Here is a 16,552-nt window from a genome sequence, read left to right on the forward strand (position 1 = left end):
CGCCCCTACTGGAGCCCGCTGTTGGCAAATGGGAAGGATGGAGAAGCCAGCCTCCAACCTACCGCTCACAGGCCCGCTCCTAGGCTTTCCCCCAGCACTTACCACCGCTCACAGGCCATATGATGGACTTGTTCTGCCTCGGTCTCCCCACCAACAGGGCGGTCTCCCCACCAACAGGGAGGCCCATACAAGCACAGATCCTGGTCCACCTGGTTCCAGAGTATCCTGAAGGCCTAGGACAGCAACTTGCCCATAGTAAACACTCAGTGTTTGCGAAATACCTGCTGCCTACCTACCTAATAAGGTATTTGGGAAGATTAAAATCTTAATTTACAACATAGCTCAAAACTGTCTTATGAGTAAAATATGAAGAGGCAAGAAGAGCCCTTAGGATGTCAGGAAGTAGGAGGTGATCTTGCCTTTAAAAAAAAAAAAAAAAAAAAAATCTAAGGAATTCCTCCCTGCTAGAGCTGCACTGAAATCAAGGTGACACCCTTCTTGCCCGGGGAGGGATTAGCACATAAGTGAGACAAATAAGACCAGACAAAAAGACACCACAGAAACGAGACAGCAGGAAACAAAGAGGGGGAGGTTATTGGTTTCAATTTTTTCTTTTCAGGCTTATCGTTTCATTCCTTCCCTCTTTTTAAATGGCCCTTTTGATCTACTTCGTTAAATCACACACTCAGACTTCATCCTACTCAAGATTTTAATTACATAATTTTAGAAGGTTGTGCCAGGATTAGTGACAACTACACTGTTGCGTAACCATGAGTCACCCCCTGCATGCTGAGCAAGGGAGCCCTAGTTGCAATCCACCCTGAAAGACAGGAAGAGGTGAAGTCGGCCCAAGAGGCCCAGGCTCTGGGTCCTGCTGCGGGAGGCCGGGCGCCTCATAGCCTCCCTCTTCCATTTGCCTGATCCAGGACCCTCTGCGCAAGGCCAGCTGCAGTCTCTGCCTCTCACCGGGTCCCACACTCAGGGGCTGCCCCGGAAGCAGAGTTCTCCCGGCCGTGGGAGCGACTACTGAAGGAGAACTCTCGGGATCCTGAGATCTGTCCAAGGACCCTTCAAATGAGCACCCTCCAAACACTCTTGCAGGCACCACCAACGTAGATGAAGAGCTACATGGAGATGGAGAAGCACTCCGAGGAGGAAAGAGATGGCTCCACTATTAATAGCAAAAAGTGAAGGGATCTCACTGGACTGGGTACCCAGAATGCAAAAGGCCCTTTACACCAGCTCACCTATGCATCAGTTTGATTCTTGCAACCACCCTATGAGGCAAATGCTATTATCCTACTCTGTAGAAGAGGAAAATCGAGGTTTAAAAATACATCCAGGGTCACATAGCTAGAGAGCAGCAGCGGGAGGACTTGGACTCAGGCTGCAGAGCATCTGTTCCCAGCCACAACTCAGCTTGACTTTTCTGCAATAAAAAAATGCACCTGGATTTGGACGCCTGGGTGGCTCAGTCAGTTAAGCATCACTCTTGATCTTGGGAGTTCAAGCCCCCTGCGATGGGTTTAGAGCCTGCTTAAAGGAATGCACCTGGATTAAGGGGAAAAATGCACACAGATAAAGAAAACCTACCTAGTAGGCTCCGGAGTACTTTACAGGTTCTCTCAAATCCTCAAAATCCCTGAGAAAAAAAAAAACCATAAAACCCGGACCAGGAGTCATTCTATAGGATACCAGGCCACACATCTCAAAAATGGTCAAGGTCATGGAAAGAAGATCAAGAAACAGTCCCACAGCAGAGGAGACTGGGGAGACCAGAGAAACGTGTGGTTTCCTGGAGAGATCCTGGAACATAGAGAAGCAGATGGAAAAACTGAGGCAATCTGAATGGAGTCTGGAGTTTCGTGGAAAGGTACCAATGTCCATTTGTTACTTGATGAATGTACCACAATAATGTAAAATGGAAGTGGAGAGAACTGGGAAAGGGGTATTCAGGAAAACTCCGCACCATCCCTGCAACTTTTTCATAAATCTAAAATTACTTAGTTTATTAGGAAACAAAACAAAAAACCCTATCGGGTAGGTCCTGTGACTAGTTTTACTGAGAACTGTCATTTAGAGATGTTACCTTGCACATAGTGGAGCCCCTATAGGAATCGTCATCCCAGTAGGTCCCTAAGATAATTTAAAGAGGATTCCGTGCAATTCACTTCATCTTAGAGCTTTGCACTCTTTAATCCTCAGAACTTTAGTAGTATTAGTACATTTTATAGACAAGGAAGGGAATACCTAGGCAGCCGCCCCACAACCTGGCCAGAAAACTAGGAACTTCATGCTCAAAGCAAGATTCCTAGCAGCTCTTCAAGCTCCGTGTGCTCACCTCACTAGTAGCCCAGATTGCCACAGGTTTTTCCTGCAAGGGTCAGCACAGCTCTGGTGCCTTAAGCTGGAGGCCAGACTGTCCCCTGTGTCACCAACACCAACCGTCAAAGAAATCAAAGACTATGTATGGTTTGTATTTGTCACTGAAACCAACTATACCTTCAAGTTCCAGGACGATTTTATAAGAACAAAGCAGTTAAAACAAGTTTCTTGACCTGGGCAGCCCACTGTTGAGAGAGAGGAGAAAGATCCTTTTGTAGTTCTGAAATTCTTTGTAAGGCTTTCCAAACTCCCAGCACTTCTAAACTTCAGACTTTTCTTAAAACACATTTGTGTTCCTTCTATTAGCTGGACACAGAATGAGCATTCTAAAGGGTCACTTCTTTTGCTATTCAAATTCAGATTCTAGGTTCTATGGAAACTTCAGAGACCTGTTATTCTCCACCAATCCCCACCCCCACCCCCCGACACACGCCCCCGGGCCCCAGAGCAGAAAATTGTTCCACGGCAGCAGGGCTAGTTCTCTGCAGTTAAGAGCTGGGGTTTGCTTTCCCCAGCTGCCAAGTGAGAAAAACCACCGCTATGCTCTTGGTCAAGAGACCTGGAAGGTTCAGTGTGAACACTTGAGGTAATCGAGAGAACAAAGCAGTGACCTCTGACCTGGTCTCCCTCACCTCTGATAGTCTGTCCCAGTGCCGAGTCCATAAAACCCATCTTCCAATGGGCAGCTTACCCGGGACCAAGGTGAAAGGAGCCAGGTGAACAGAAGTGGAGAAGCAGAAATACATCCTAGAGGCTCAGGGAAACCCTGAGCCTTCTACTGAAAGATTAAGGTTTTCTTTGAAAGAAAGGTTATTTTTCAATAGTTCTGATGGTAACACTAGAAGCAGCTAACGTGTGCAGGACACCTACGAATGTGCCAGGCGTTGCGCTAAATGGTTTTGTTCCAATGATCTAATTTAATCCCAAGGGCTGCTGTCTATGGTTTACAAGGGAAGAACTACACAAGGATTTTGAAACTTTGTTCCTTAGGGCTCCCTCACTGGCAGGTGGCGAGGCCAGAGAAGCCCAAGGAACGAGGCCAGGCTCCAGGACTCCCTGCTCCTACTTCACCAGAGCACTCCTGCTTTTTAAAGCATGAAGTTGAAACTGCCCTTGTTAAGAGAGGGTTCCACGAGGTGACGGTTGGGTTTTACAGGTCAGCTTGGCGGGGCTATAGCTACTTAATCAAACCCTAATCACACGCAGGTGTGGTTGTGAAGGGGGTGTGGGTGTCTATGGTTAACGTCTCTAATCAGTTGACCTAAGGAGATTACCTTCAGTAATGTGGGTGGGCCCCATATAATCAGTTGAAAGGCCTGACAAGCAAAAACTAAGGTTTCTTGGAGAAGAAATTCTGCTTCAAGACCACAGAAGGGACTCCCACCTGAGTTTCCAGCCTGTGTGTCCTGCAGACTTGGGACTTGCCCCCCAACCCAACCCTCACAATCACATGAGCCAGTTCCCTAAACACCACCTTCTCAATACCCACCCCCAACACACACACGTTCCTGCATATACGGCTGGGTCCACTTGGTTCGGTCTCCAGAAGACCCTGGCTGGCACACACGGCTTCAATGAAAGTCCTTACTGCCTTGCTACTCGAAGCGTACTCTGCGAGCCAGGGGCATCAACCTCCACTGGGAGCTGGCTAGCGAGGCAGTCTCAGCCCACACCAGGTTCACTCCCATCAGAAATTGCCCCTTAACAAGACGCCCAGGTGATCCGAGTGCATGTCACACGATAGGGTCTTCTACAATATAAGGACCTAAACTACAATGCATTTTCCTGAATAAAAGCTTCAAACATTTCAGCCTTGAGGGAGATCCATTCTGAACCTCTGATAAATAGGATCACCAGCTCGTCATTTTTGGGAGCATCACCCCACTAGCTGCCCTGTGTCCAGGTCAGCGACCAGATGAATTTGCCAGTAGGCATTCAGGCCACCAGGTGGTCATAGGCCCAGAAACAGTCCGATTAGCTTTAGTCAAAGATCCTATCTTGGCTCTTAATTTAGTCACATCCCATTTCTCATCCTTTCTCAAGGAAACCCAGCATCTCTTTATTCCTTTTAGTTACTGGGAAAATAAATCCAAGGCTGAGAAAACCGTTGATACTCATTTTCGTCTAAGAGAAGCTGCGAAACAACTAAAAGACAAAGACATTTTGCAGGCTCGAGCTCAGATGAAACTCATAAGATTTAACTTAGGTTTTTTCTTTTTTGTTATTATTAAAATCCTTCCTGCTTCTTATCAAGCTTTGCACTCAATTACCATGTGCTGGAGAAAAGGAGGAGATAATTTAACTGTTGCTGCTTAGCCCATTTGTCAGCCCAGGGATCTAACACACCTGACAAGTACTTTGTCATTCTCCACAGCTGGGTTTTACATTATCAGCGGGCGAACAAGTCCCCACCTGCACTGTATAGGACTCAGGATTATTTAAGTCATTCCCTGCTTCTGCTAGAACTATTTTCCTAATTCATTTAGTATTCTCAGTAGACTTGTGGGTGCTATTTCATATTTTAAGAGCCCAAACAAATGACTTCACCTGGTAGGAGACAGTGAACACCTTCCTTCTCAGGCAACCCCACAGCTCTTCATAGAGAGGAGAGCGTTCATAAGACTCCCCCTGATGGGCATAGGCCATCCTGCCTTCTTCTCCCCTGTGACCTGCCGCCTGTGGTTCTGGGGGTGCCAGGAGACCAAGAGGAAGGCCACGCCTAGCCTACATCGAATGCCGAGTTCCTATGGGTAAACCTTCCCCCAAAAACTTGGTGGCGAGAGAAAAGCTGGATAATCCCATTTTACATGGTTCTAAATATTAGTGGTTCTTAGCTAGAGAATAGCAGAAATGCACCAGATACTTTATGAAATTACAACCATACCTGGAAATTCCAGTTCAGTAGACCTAGTCCGGCACAGAAATGCATGGTGGGAAGCTCGCCACCGGTACTCCTAATAAAGTACTCACCTTGGTTGGGTCCTTAACTTCACATAAAGATGCCACCTTGGCGATTAAGTGTTCCATGTTTAATTCCGAGGTAGGGGTGGGGTGGGGGTGTTTCTCCACATCAGCAGGTCATTCTCCGACACCAACTGGGTGTTCTACAACTCGATTCTGACACTACCTGGAGATCATGTCACATCCCACAAGTTGAAAGTTCAGTCCTACAAGGTGGCACCCCTAGCCCCACTTGAGGTGCGAGTCAAAACCCTAGGTCAGTGCCTGTACTTCTGACCGACCGGCTACGATCAGATTCCCACAACCCCTTCTTCATGTTTAATTAATCTGCTAGAGCAGCTCACAGAATTCAGAGAAACATTTTACTTACCACGTTACTGGCTTAGACCATAACTCAAACAGCCGGGTGGAAGAGATGCGCAGGGCAAAGAACAGGGAAAGGGCACAGAGCTTGCATGACCCCCGAGTGTTCCACTCTCCCAGGACCTCCACACACATTTAGCAGCCTAGAAGTCCTTCACGCCCTTACCTTCTGGATTTTTAAGGAGGCTTTGCTACACAGGCGTGATTGAATCATTGGCCATTGGTGATTGGGGATGAGACTGCAAGTCCCAACCCTCTAATCACATGGTTGGTTCCCCTGGCAACCAGCACCCATCCTCAGGTGTGGGCCAAGGCACCTCAGTGACAAAAACCCAGTTCAGGTGGAGAGGGGTTTGTTAGGAATAACGAGATACATATTTTACCCTTACGGCTCCGAATTAATCTTGGGTCAGGAGACCAAATACAACACAAGATGCTCCCATTGCTCTTACTGCTCAAACAACAGCAAGGGCTTTAGGAGCTGTGAGCCAGGAGCCATAGACGAGACCAAATATATGTATGAGAAATATATTTTGATGGTCTGAATAACCAAATATGTATTTGTTATGGATCACAACATCGCAGCTGCACATCAGAGTCACTTGGGTGGAGATAGAGAATCTTAAAACATACTAATGTCAACATTGTACCTCAAATCAACTAAATCTGATGCCCTGGGAGGGAGCCCAGGCATGTGCATTCTGAAAGCTTCCATGTGATTCCAATGTGCAGCCGAGGTTGAAAACCATGAAGTCAGGAATTCTTTATATTACAGCCCCTCAGGCTTTATTTATTTATTTTTTTTTCCCCTCAGGCTTTAACACAACACAGATTCTGGTTCAGCAGGGTCGCTCCAGAGCCTGAGCTTCCAGGTGATGATGATGATCCTGTCCCATGGGTCAAACATTGAGTAGAAAGATATTTCTCGGCCCCTGGGTCGCTCAGTGGTTGGGCGACTGCCTTTGGCTCAGGTCATGATCCCAGGATTCTGGAATCGAGTCCCACACCGAGCTTCCCATAGGAAGCCTGCTTTTCCCTCTGTCTCTGCCTGTCTCTCTCATGAATAAATAAAGTATTTTTTAAAAGACATTTCTCATAGTTGCTCCATAGCCCCAGTATTAGTAAATTTGAGTTAACTAAGGTTGTAAGGTAAAATACAGGATACCCAGTTTAATTTTAATTTCAAATAAATAATTTCTTAGCATAAAAAAATTTTTTAGTGTAAATTTTTCAAATAAATAATTTTTATTATAATTGTAATTATTTCAAATAAATAATTTTATAGTGTAAAAAATCCCATGTATTACATTGGAGTGTTCTTATACTAAGAAATTGTCCATTGTGTATCTGAAGTTCACATTTAACTGGGCATCCTGTTTGTCTTGTTTTTGCTAAATATGGCAGCAGATTTCTTGATTTTTCTGTTTGAATGGCAAAGGGTTACTTAGGAGTGATGAATGTCAAGAAGCTGATTTTACTCTATGCCCATGGTCCTTTATCTTTTCAGGATGTGGATGCCTGAGAATATAATGAATGTTATGGACCCTCTCCCCGGGAAGATTGTGCATAGAGCTTCTGGGGTTTGTGGTGCCTGCCGGAAGCCACCTGTGGGCCCTCTAGAGATAAGCAGACCCAGGAAGAGAAAACCCATGTGATCCTCTTGCTCAGCAAAATAAAGTTGTACTCAGTCTCCTGTGTTACCCAAAAAGATACTCTTATAGTTGTTTCACAAAATATTTACAGTTTTTGCATGAAAAACATCCTTTATGAAAAAAAAAAAGAGTTGGAAAATGAAGAATTAAACTAAGTGAAACGAGTTTCTTTTTTAGAGGATCTCCCAAATGTTTTAGACACCATCATGTTTTGGGACTCTCCCAAAAGGAGACAGTGTCTAGTAGTATTTTCCAAATTTACATTGTGTCTTATTCCCTGCAGGGTATTGCCAAGCATTAGTATTATACTCATGTGTAGTGCTGCCTAAATAAATGTTTCCTTGGTTCTCTTCTTAGTATGAAAAGAATAAATGCTCATTAGGAAAATGTGGTAAGAACAGAAAAATATAATAAAATGTTACTTATAATTCTGTTATACCGAGGTAACCACTGTTAACATCTTAGCCTATTACCTTCTAAACTGTAAAGGTTCATGGCTCAGAAAAGGAAGTTTTCATAAGGAAAGCAGGATTTTTTTTTTTTTTTTTAATGTAAGAAGTAATCTTGATGGGCTGGGTGAGAGAAGGTGGAGTAGGAAAAGATTTACCTATTTGAATGTTAATGGAAATAAGTGGGAGGGATCAGGAGATAATTTTCCAATTTAGTGGCTCTTACTGCAGATAAGAGACCATATAATTAGATTTCTAGATATCTATTCCAGTTGCTAAATTTCTGATAAACACACTGCTGAGATGTGGCCCAGTTAGCACAGAAATGGCTCTCTCCCTTAGCAGTCTATTATTATTTCTCGCATTTACCACTTCATTTGATCTTGAAGGCAAACAGTATTGCCAGTTCAGGCACTTGAGTGTTTCACTATAATCATTGAAATAGCATTATATTCTCCATCAGTCATAATGTCATAATGTCAAAAGTCATAATGTCATAGAACCAGGTGAGAGTCCACTCACCCGATGTGCGGCAAGCCCAGAACAGACACTGAACTTTTGCAGTGAAGAGAGGTAGGTGATTTATTGGTGTGCCTCCACCCGGGAGAACGGAGAGCTAGTGCTCAGAAATCCCAGACGAGTCATGTTTTTTAAGCACAAACTGGGGGCAAAGATTTCTTGAGAAGGTGGATGCCATTGGTTAGAGGCCCATGAGGTCAGGCTAGCAGGTGCCCTGGGACCGCATCATCTGGTCCCCCAGAGGCCTTTTGCATCTCAAGAGACGTGGGATCTCGACCCAGCAATTGCACTGTTGGGGATTTACCCCAAAGATACAAATGCAATGAAACGCCGGGACACCTGCACCCCGATGTTTATAGCAGCAATGGCCACGATAGCCAAACTGTGGAAGGAGCCTCGGTGTCCAACGAAAGATGAATGGATAAAGAAGATGTGGTTTATGTATACAATGGAATATTACTCAGCTATTAGAAATGACAAATACCCACCATTTGCTTCAACGTGGATGGAACTGGAGGGTATCATGCTGAGTGAAGTAAGTCAGTCGGAGAAGGACAAACATTATATGTTCTCATTCATTTGGGGAATATAAATAATAGTGAAAGGGAATATAAGGGAAGGGAGAAGAAATGTGTGGGAAATATCAGAAAGGGAGACAGAACGTAAAGACTGCTAACTCTGGGAAACGAACTAGGGGTGGTGGAAGGGGAGGAGGGCGGGGGGTGGGAGTGAATGGGTGATGGGCACTGGGGGTTATTCTGTATGTTAGTAAATTGAACACCAATAAAAAATAAATTAAAAAAATCAAAATCATGGGAAAAAAAAAAGAGACGTGGGATCTGAAAAATATCTTGATTTTTTTTTTTTACGTTAAGCTAGTGGGGTTGCATTCCTACAGGTTCCTTGGCCAGTCCAGCTGTGCCAGGGTGATGTGACCTCTAGTGTCCATCCTTTCATCTCAGCTGACACGATGGACACCAGCCTTAATAATACGCTTACGTTCTTTCATCATCAATGTAAAAGGAAGAAGTCGGTAATATCCTTATGATCCTCCACAGTTGACATGATCACTAAGTGCTTTTTTTTTTTTTTAATTTTTATTTATTTATGATAGTCACAGAGAGAGAGAGAGAGGAGCAGAGACACAGGCAGAGGGAGAAGCAGGCTCCATGCACCGGGAGCCCGACGTGGGATTCGATCCTGGGTCTCCAGGATCGCGCCCTGGGCCAAAGGCAGGCGCCAAACCGCTGCACCACCCAGGGATCCCCACTAAGTGCTTTCAATACGTGATATCCCTGGAGTCAACCCGCCACCCGGGGTGGGGCAGGGGCAGGGGCTGGGTATTATTGCTTCTTTAATTTTTAACAGATGAAGTAGGCCTCGTGATCTACTCAACCTACTAAGTGGCCTAGTTTGAACAAGAATTAACATCTCGGAATCCATCTTCTGCAGCGTTGCATAAAACAGCCAGGAGAACAAATTATGTGGCGTGTTTGATGGTATAAAGACTTCAATATGGGGGCACTTGGGGGGCTCAGTGGTTGAACATCTGCCTTCGGCTCAGGCCATGACCCCGGGGTCCCAGGATCAAGTCCCACCTCGGGCTCCCTGCATGGAGCCTGCTTCTCCCTCTGCCTGTGTCTCCATCTCTCTCTGTGTCTCTCATGAATAAATAAATATAAAATCTTAAAAAAAATAAAGACTTCAATATCTTTGTTATTATAGAAGACAGAAGAAAATAATTTTTGAGGTTAGTAAGTACCAGTGTAAATTATAGAATTTATTTTATTTTATTTTATTTTATTATTATTTTTTTTTTTAGAATTTATTTTAAAAAGAACCTTGTACTTCATCCTCAAGCCCAATCTCATTCTTCTGCCACAATCCAGGCCCCACTACAGGAGTGCTTCCAAATAATATGTTCTCAAAGCTTTGGGCATGAAGTTGAACTAAATGTTGACACTTTGACTCAATAGATTGTGGGTGTTTTTCTGGGTTCTGCAGGAGACACAGCCAGGTGTTCCGACGGCACTCCGAGCCGTCCCCTCGCTGTGCACACTCTCCCAGTAGTCTTCAGAGACAAATCCCAGATTTGTTGTTGTTGTTGTTCTTTGTGTCTTTTTGTTTTTTGTTTTTTCTGTTTTATCATCTTGAAAGGCACTATCTTCAATGACCTTACTCTTCAATCATTTAGTTAACAAATATTAACTGAGAGCCTGCCATGGAGCTGGGGCACCATGGGACATAAGACAGGACACCTATACTTAAGCACATTCTGCAGGACATACGTGATTTCAGATAACACGTTCTATAAAATATGAGGAGGTAGGTGACATGAAACAGTGACCAGGAGGCTTCTCTCCTGCTTGCTTCCTTTCTTTCCTCTTTCTTTCTTGTTCCCTCTTGTTCTTTCTTTTGTTCTTTATTTTCAGGAGGCTGTTTTGTTACTGGGTTTCTTTCTCTGTTGGTTCTTGGTCACACTGCGTGGGAAGAAGGAAGAGGTAGACCAGATGGGTGGCGGGCAGCAAGCGAGGTGTACTGAGCCATCGCCGGGTAATGGCATGGAGCTCCGAGGAGGGGGACCCCAGAGGACTGCCACCCGGGTTCCTAAGTTAAGGGGTTTCTACGGGCTCCTTGGCAGGCTGTTAGTCTGTTTACCCGTCCCTATGCCTGTCACCCAGTTGGGTCACCTATGTATCATGTGGGAAAGGGTGCAGGGCTCCTTCCAAGGCTGGTTTCCTCTTTGGGTGGGGGGCCCCTTGCCCCTTCTTGACCTGCCTTCCAACTATCCTTCATTAAAAGCAGGGTTCGGGAAAGCCCTCCCAGAGATGGTATTTGAGGTGAAGATCTCAAACTTCCAGAACGTTAATGGATGTTCAAGTTTGTTCCCAATTAACACTCAATCTAAAGGTTTCAACTTCATGGCATTTCATTGCTTTGGTTTAACATTTCCCAATATTTGCTTGCAACTTTCTTCTCTTGGCAGGGATTCTTCATGAACAGTTCTAAATTATTTGATGCTTGAAAGGCAGGTTGGTAGGATTTATTTTTATATGAAATAGCTCTCAGCTCTCCTTTTTCTCAGCATGTCTGTGCCGGCTGCATCAACAAACCGAACTTGACAACATGCTCATTCCTGGTGTGTGAGACTTCGGTTGGGCACGTAGTTTCCTTGCCTGGTGAGAGGGGAGCAGGTATTCAGAGAAGGGCATATCATTTTCCCTGTCTGTCCCCATGCTGGCAGGCACAGTGGGAAAAGAGGCTGTCTCTACTCTTCCCCAAGTCATTGTACCACCATGCGTCTCTTTCTTTTTTTTTTTTTTTAAGATTTTAATTCCAGTGTAGTATTCGTTCCAGGTGTGCAATATAGTGATTCAACAGCTTCATGCAACATTCGTCACAACAAGTGCCCTCCTTAACCCCCATCACCTATTTCACCCAACGCCCCCACCCCGCCTCCCCGCTGGTAACCCTTTGTTCTCTACTATTAAGGGTCTGTCTCATGGTTTGCTTCTTTTTCCCCTTTCCTCATTCATTTTGTTTCTTAAATTCCACATGTAAGTGAAATCATATGGTATTTATTTTTCTCTGACTTATTTCGCTTAACATTATACTCTCTAGCTCCATCCACATTGTTGTAAAGAGTTCATTCTTTATTATGGCTGAGTCGTATCCCATTGTATATATATCACTTCTTCTTTATTAATTCCTCAGTCGATGGACACTTGGACAGCTTGTGGCTATAGCGTCTTCAAGGAGCCAAGAGCCTAAGAGCCAGAGCCCAGAGCCCTCAGTAGGAACACTTGGGAAATGCACAGCTTTTGAGTGGGTGTTTCTTTTTTCCTCAGGAAGGTAGGAAATGTGTATATTACAATCATCTGGGGTCACCCTTCTAGAACTAGACCCACTCCATCACCAACAGTCTGTGTGTATGAAGAGGGAGAAGGAGCCTGAGAAGGCTTCCAGGTGAACCTCCTGAACCCTGTGCTACTTGCCCTTCTTAACAGTGCGTGAAGGTAGTGGGCCAAATCTCACTTATAACTCATGGATTGACAGTGATGAATTAATTATTTTTTATTCAAAAAGTAGCTCTTGAGTCAGAATGCTATACTCAGCAGTAGGGAATGGAAAGACAAATAAAACATGATTTTTACCCTCAAGGGAACACAATTCAGTTGGCAAGGTAGTTTGGAAAACAGGTAAGTTATAATGAGGTTGAGATAAGTGATTATATAGAGTTAGGTTTCACTCAGTATCATATTTCCTTAAAATTCAGTAAGATCTAAATGAGTATCCAAAGCAATGAGTATAATAAATGTTGCATTTTAAAGGAATATAATGATAATGAAGGAACAATCTAGGAATCCTCCACAGATGCTTCTTTTAAGGAGGTAGGTGTAGACTTGTCCAGGCTCAGCTTACAGAACGTAGAAACTTCCCTACTGCTAGGCCCTACGAAATGAGGTGGGGAAATCTTCCAGGCTGAAACCATCCGTTGTAGACCTGTTTTCCATCACAACCAAATCACCAATCCTTTACCAAGTTTCATTCGTGGACATTGAAATACAGCAAATAATGTTTTGAGACTCAGTGTTGGGAGTTGAGGCTTGAGCTGCTGTGTACCCAAAAGAGGAACTGGGGCCCAGCAGCCACTCCTTACCCTAGTCTGGGCCCTGTGCCACCTTAGTCTTCCTGGTTCAGATGGGCTCAGCCAAGAGCGTCCCAGTCACTCCAGGATGGCCTCTGCCACACAAAAAGCCTCGGGCAGGAGCGCCAGCGTCCTGCACACTCCCACCCAGGTGGAGAGCTCTCCACAGCCAAACCTACCAGCGCGAGAGCAGCTGGAGAGTCCTAATTAGGCCCAAGGCTCAGATCCCTGCTCTCCCGTCCTTGGCATTGCAAGGACACCTACGAAGGCCCGCAGCCGAGAGCCCCCCAGGCCACTGGTGAGCTGGGTGAAGTATCTGAGACCAAAGCCACCTAACTGAACCTTTCCCCAGGGCCTCTTCTGCCCCTGTAGGCAATTTCACCTTCTGAATTGTACTTGCCTCTGGGCACTCAGTTTTCCCTTGAGGACCAGATACCACCGGGAGCCAGACTGAGCTCCCCCCTCCAAGCAGGTGTTCTCCAAGGAGGAGGCGGGACGGCCCTCAGATATCCCTTGGCCCGCCAGGCCTTGGACAAGCCCTCAAAAGACCCCGAGACGCCCTGATCAAGCTCTAAGCATGATAGATGGAAAGCGAACAGAGAATAGGGAGATCTCACCACCTCACGAGATGACAGCTCCCCTGGAACTCTGACACCACAGCCGGGTAAGCAGCCTTCCCGCCCCCCCCCCCCCCCAAGGGAGAATGCTGGGGAATGAAAGGAAGAGGCCATTCTGGGACCTGGATGACTTGAAAACTGGAGGCCACATATGGGAGCAGGACCAGGACCAGGACTAAGAAAATCAGCACTTTCCTTTTCTTCTTCTTCTTTTTTAAAGATTTTATTTATTTATTGACAGAGAGGCAGAGAGAGAGAGAGCACAGGCAGGGGGAGCAGGAGCGGGAGAGGGAGAAGCGGGCTCCCCACTGAGCAGGGAGCCCGACTCCGCTGAACGCTCAATCCCAGCACCCTGGGATCATGATCTGAGCCAAAGGCAGATGCTTACCCAACTGACCCACCCAAGTGCCCCTAGCACTTTCCAAACTTGGTGGAGAACTAGGAGGCCGTTCATAGGCCCAACACTGGGCTCACCAGGGGCCTCGTGATATTGTGTCCTCTCAACCCCTTCTTTCCCTGGAACACTAGAAAGTCTCGTTGTCTTCGACTCCCCCTAAACTACCAATTCGGGGACTGAGTGCTTTCTTGGGTTTTCTTTGCGTCCCATGTGTTTCTTCTATATCAAAGAGATATTAAATTTTAAAAATACAACATATGAACAGACACCAAAAAACCTTGAATTGTATAGAGAATTTGGCTCTGTAAATTTTAGCATTGACAAGGACCTTAGAAATCACCTTTTTACCAGCCCGCTCCTTTTACTGATAATACATCTGAAGCCCAGAGCTGAAGCGACTTGCTCAAGGTCGCAGAGCTAGTTAGTGGCAGAGGCCGAAAGCCTTCAGTCTCCCGATTCCTCTAGGGCTACATTGCAGATGGCATCTCTGAAGTAGCTGGAGATGTTTTTGTAGAAGGAAATAGAAAACAAAAAATCCTTCTCAGTCCGCTCATAGAGTAAGATCTAATCAAGTACAACGGACTGTTTAAAAAGAGAAAAGTGACAGGCTAAGAGGTGTAATAGGAGGTACTTGGCACCATGCCCTGCTCACTCCCATCCACTCCCCTCACACACATTCCATGACCTTTGGCTGCAAGGATGCCCTTCTGGCCTGGCTCTTCTTCCTTGGGACGGATGTGCTATTAGTGATCCTTTCCAGGCAGCCTGGACTGATGCTGAGTCCCAATTCTTGGTTGCTTTTTCTATGTGGAAAGTTGTAAAGGGTCAAGTCAGAACTTGGTAGGTGTCACTGCAGAACACCTGCCTCCAAAGGGGACAGTCTTTATTTAGGGCTCAGTGCACCAACACACACACACACACACACACACACACACACACACACTCCTATCACTATGAGCAAGGCCAGTCTGTTACTAATCCCCCTCCTCTAATTGGTATTGGTCCAGCAGTCTGTGTGGTCTGGTCTTGCTCACCAATGCCAAAATTATCCTCCCTTCATCCTACATTCCAAACAAAACATTAAGTATCTCTTTGACTCTTCTTCTACTCAGGGTGACATAATCATAAACAATTCTCTGTAAAATATTCCACAAGCTAACATCTGCTTTCCTTTCTTCATCTCCCTAAAGGAGGTGGTCACAAACAGAATTTCAAGAAATTTCTCTCACAGTTGTTGGCATTAGGTCACTACTACTCTAGTTCAGTCCTGGGGGTGTTTTCTGCTGTCTGTTCCTATTTGTGTTACCTAAGAAAGAAATCCTCTTAATTTGAAAGCAAACTGTGTGGTGGCGAAGTTCTAGGCATGACACAAATCTCACCAAATTGACCTTGTTCACTGAGAACTCACAAAAATGGCTTCAACCTCAACCATTCTGTTTATACTATAGAATCATTTGGTAACAGCCACTAACATTACAGGATTTGTTTTTTTGTTGTTTTTTGTTTTAGTTTTCAAGTGCCCATATTGAAAACAGAAAGAATTTCCTGCATTCGCTCAACAAAGGGAATCTTTCCAAGGAAAGTGTCTTTAAAAAAATCCAGACAAAGGAAATCTTTTCTAATTATGAAAGGGATTTATGACTCTGGAGATGTGCCTGCTAGTCACAGCTCTGCCACATGTATCTCAGGCCAAGAGGAAATGGTGACCAGCGGGAGGCAATAATGTAGGCTGTTCAGAGCGCAATGCCTCCTGTGTCATCACAACGTGACTGCAGGGTTGCCTGTGGGGTCAGCTCATAACATTGTAATAAAAACACTGGATTCACACGATCTGGATCCCAATCCAGTTTTACCAGTCATGGCCTCTGTGAGGAAATTATTGTTTTCCTGAAGATCAGATGCAGTTAATCATATTACGTTCTTCATAGGGTCACAGTTAGGATTAACTGAGATGATTCAGCACTGAAGTACTGGTGGAGCAGGTCAGTGAGTTGTCCTTGGAGACAAAGAAAAGTAATCCCTATGCTACGGAGAGCGGAGCCCGAGTGCATGCCCTAGATATGGAAAGTGGCAGGGGCTGACACACTCATCCACTAGGGCCAAGAAGGTTCCTGGCTAAGTTTAAGAGTTGCTCAATCAGTTATAGACTTAAAAGATAATTGAGCATTCTTTGTTTCTTTTGGCAAAATCATGATTTGCAAAATCCTATTTGGCAAGAGAAGTGTTCCAAAGATCTTTTTTTTTAAGAAAATTATTTTAATTACAAAAAGTGGATCACGTGGACAACCTCTAGAGTTCCCTTCAGGTCACCGTATTCTAAGCATGGGCTATATGGTAGAAGGAACGTGCTTGGGCACTGGTGCCAGACAGACCTAAGGGTTAGCCTGGGTGCCACCTCTTGCTGCCTGTAAGTTGGTCATCTCTTGGAAGCTCCATGCTTTTCACCTGTACCCATGGGTGTAGTAATACCTGCCTTACAGTACGGTTGGTTGTAGGAACAGAGTGAGAATATTATATGTGCAAATGCCTACCACGGTTCTAAGCACATGGTAAATAATGAA

At 45.1% G+C, this 16,552-nt stretch overlaps 1 pseudogene; it reads left to right on the forward strand.

The window, feature by feature from the left end:
• Positions 1-13,030: 13,030 nt before the first annotated feature.
• LOC144323163 (cell division cycle-associated protein 3-like) lies at positions 13,031-13,812 on the forward strand (annotated as a pseudogene).
• The last annotated feature ends 2,740 nt before the right edge of the window (positions 13,813-16,552 follow it).

The sequence above is a fragment of the Canis aureus genome, chromosome 11 (assembly GCF_053574225.1).
Source record: "Canis aureus isolate CA01 chromosome 11, VMU_Caureus_v.1.0, whole genome shotgun sequence".
NCBI classification, from domain to species: Eukaryota; Metazoa; Chordata; class Mammalia; order Carnivora; family Canidae; genus Canis; species Canis aureus.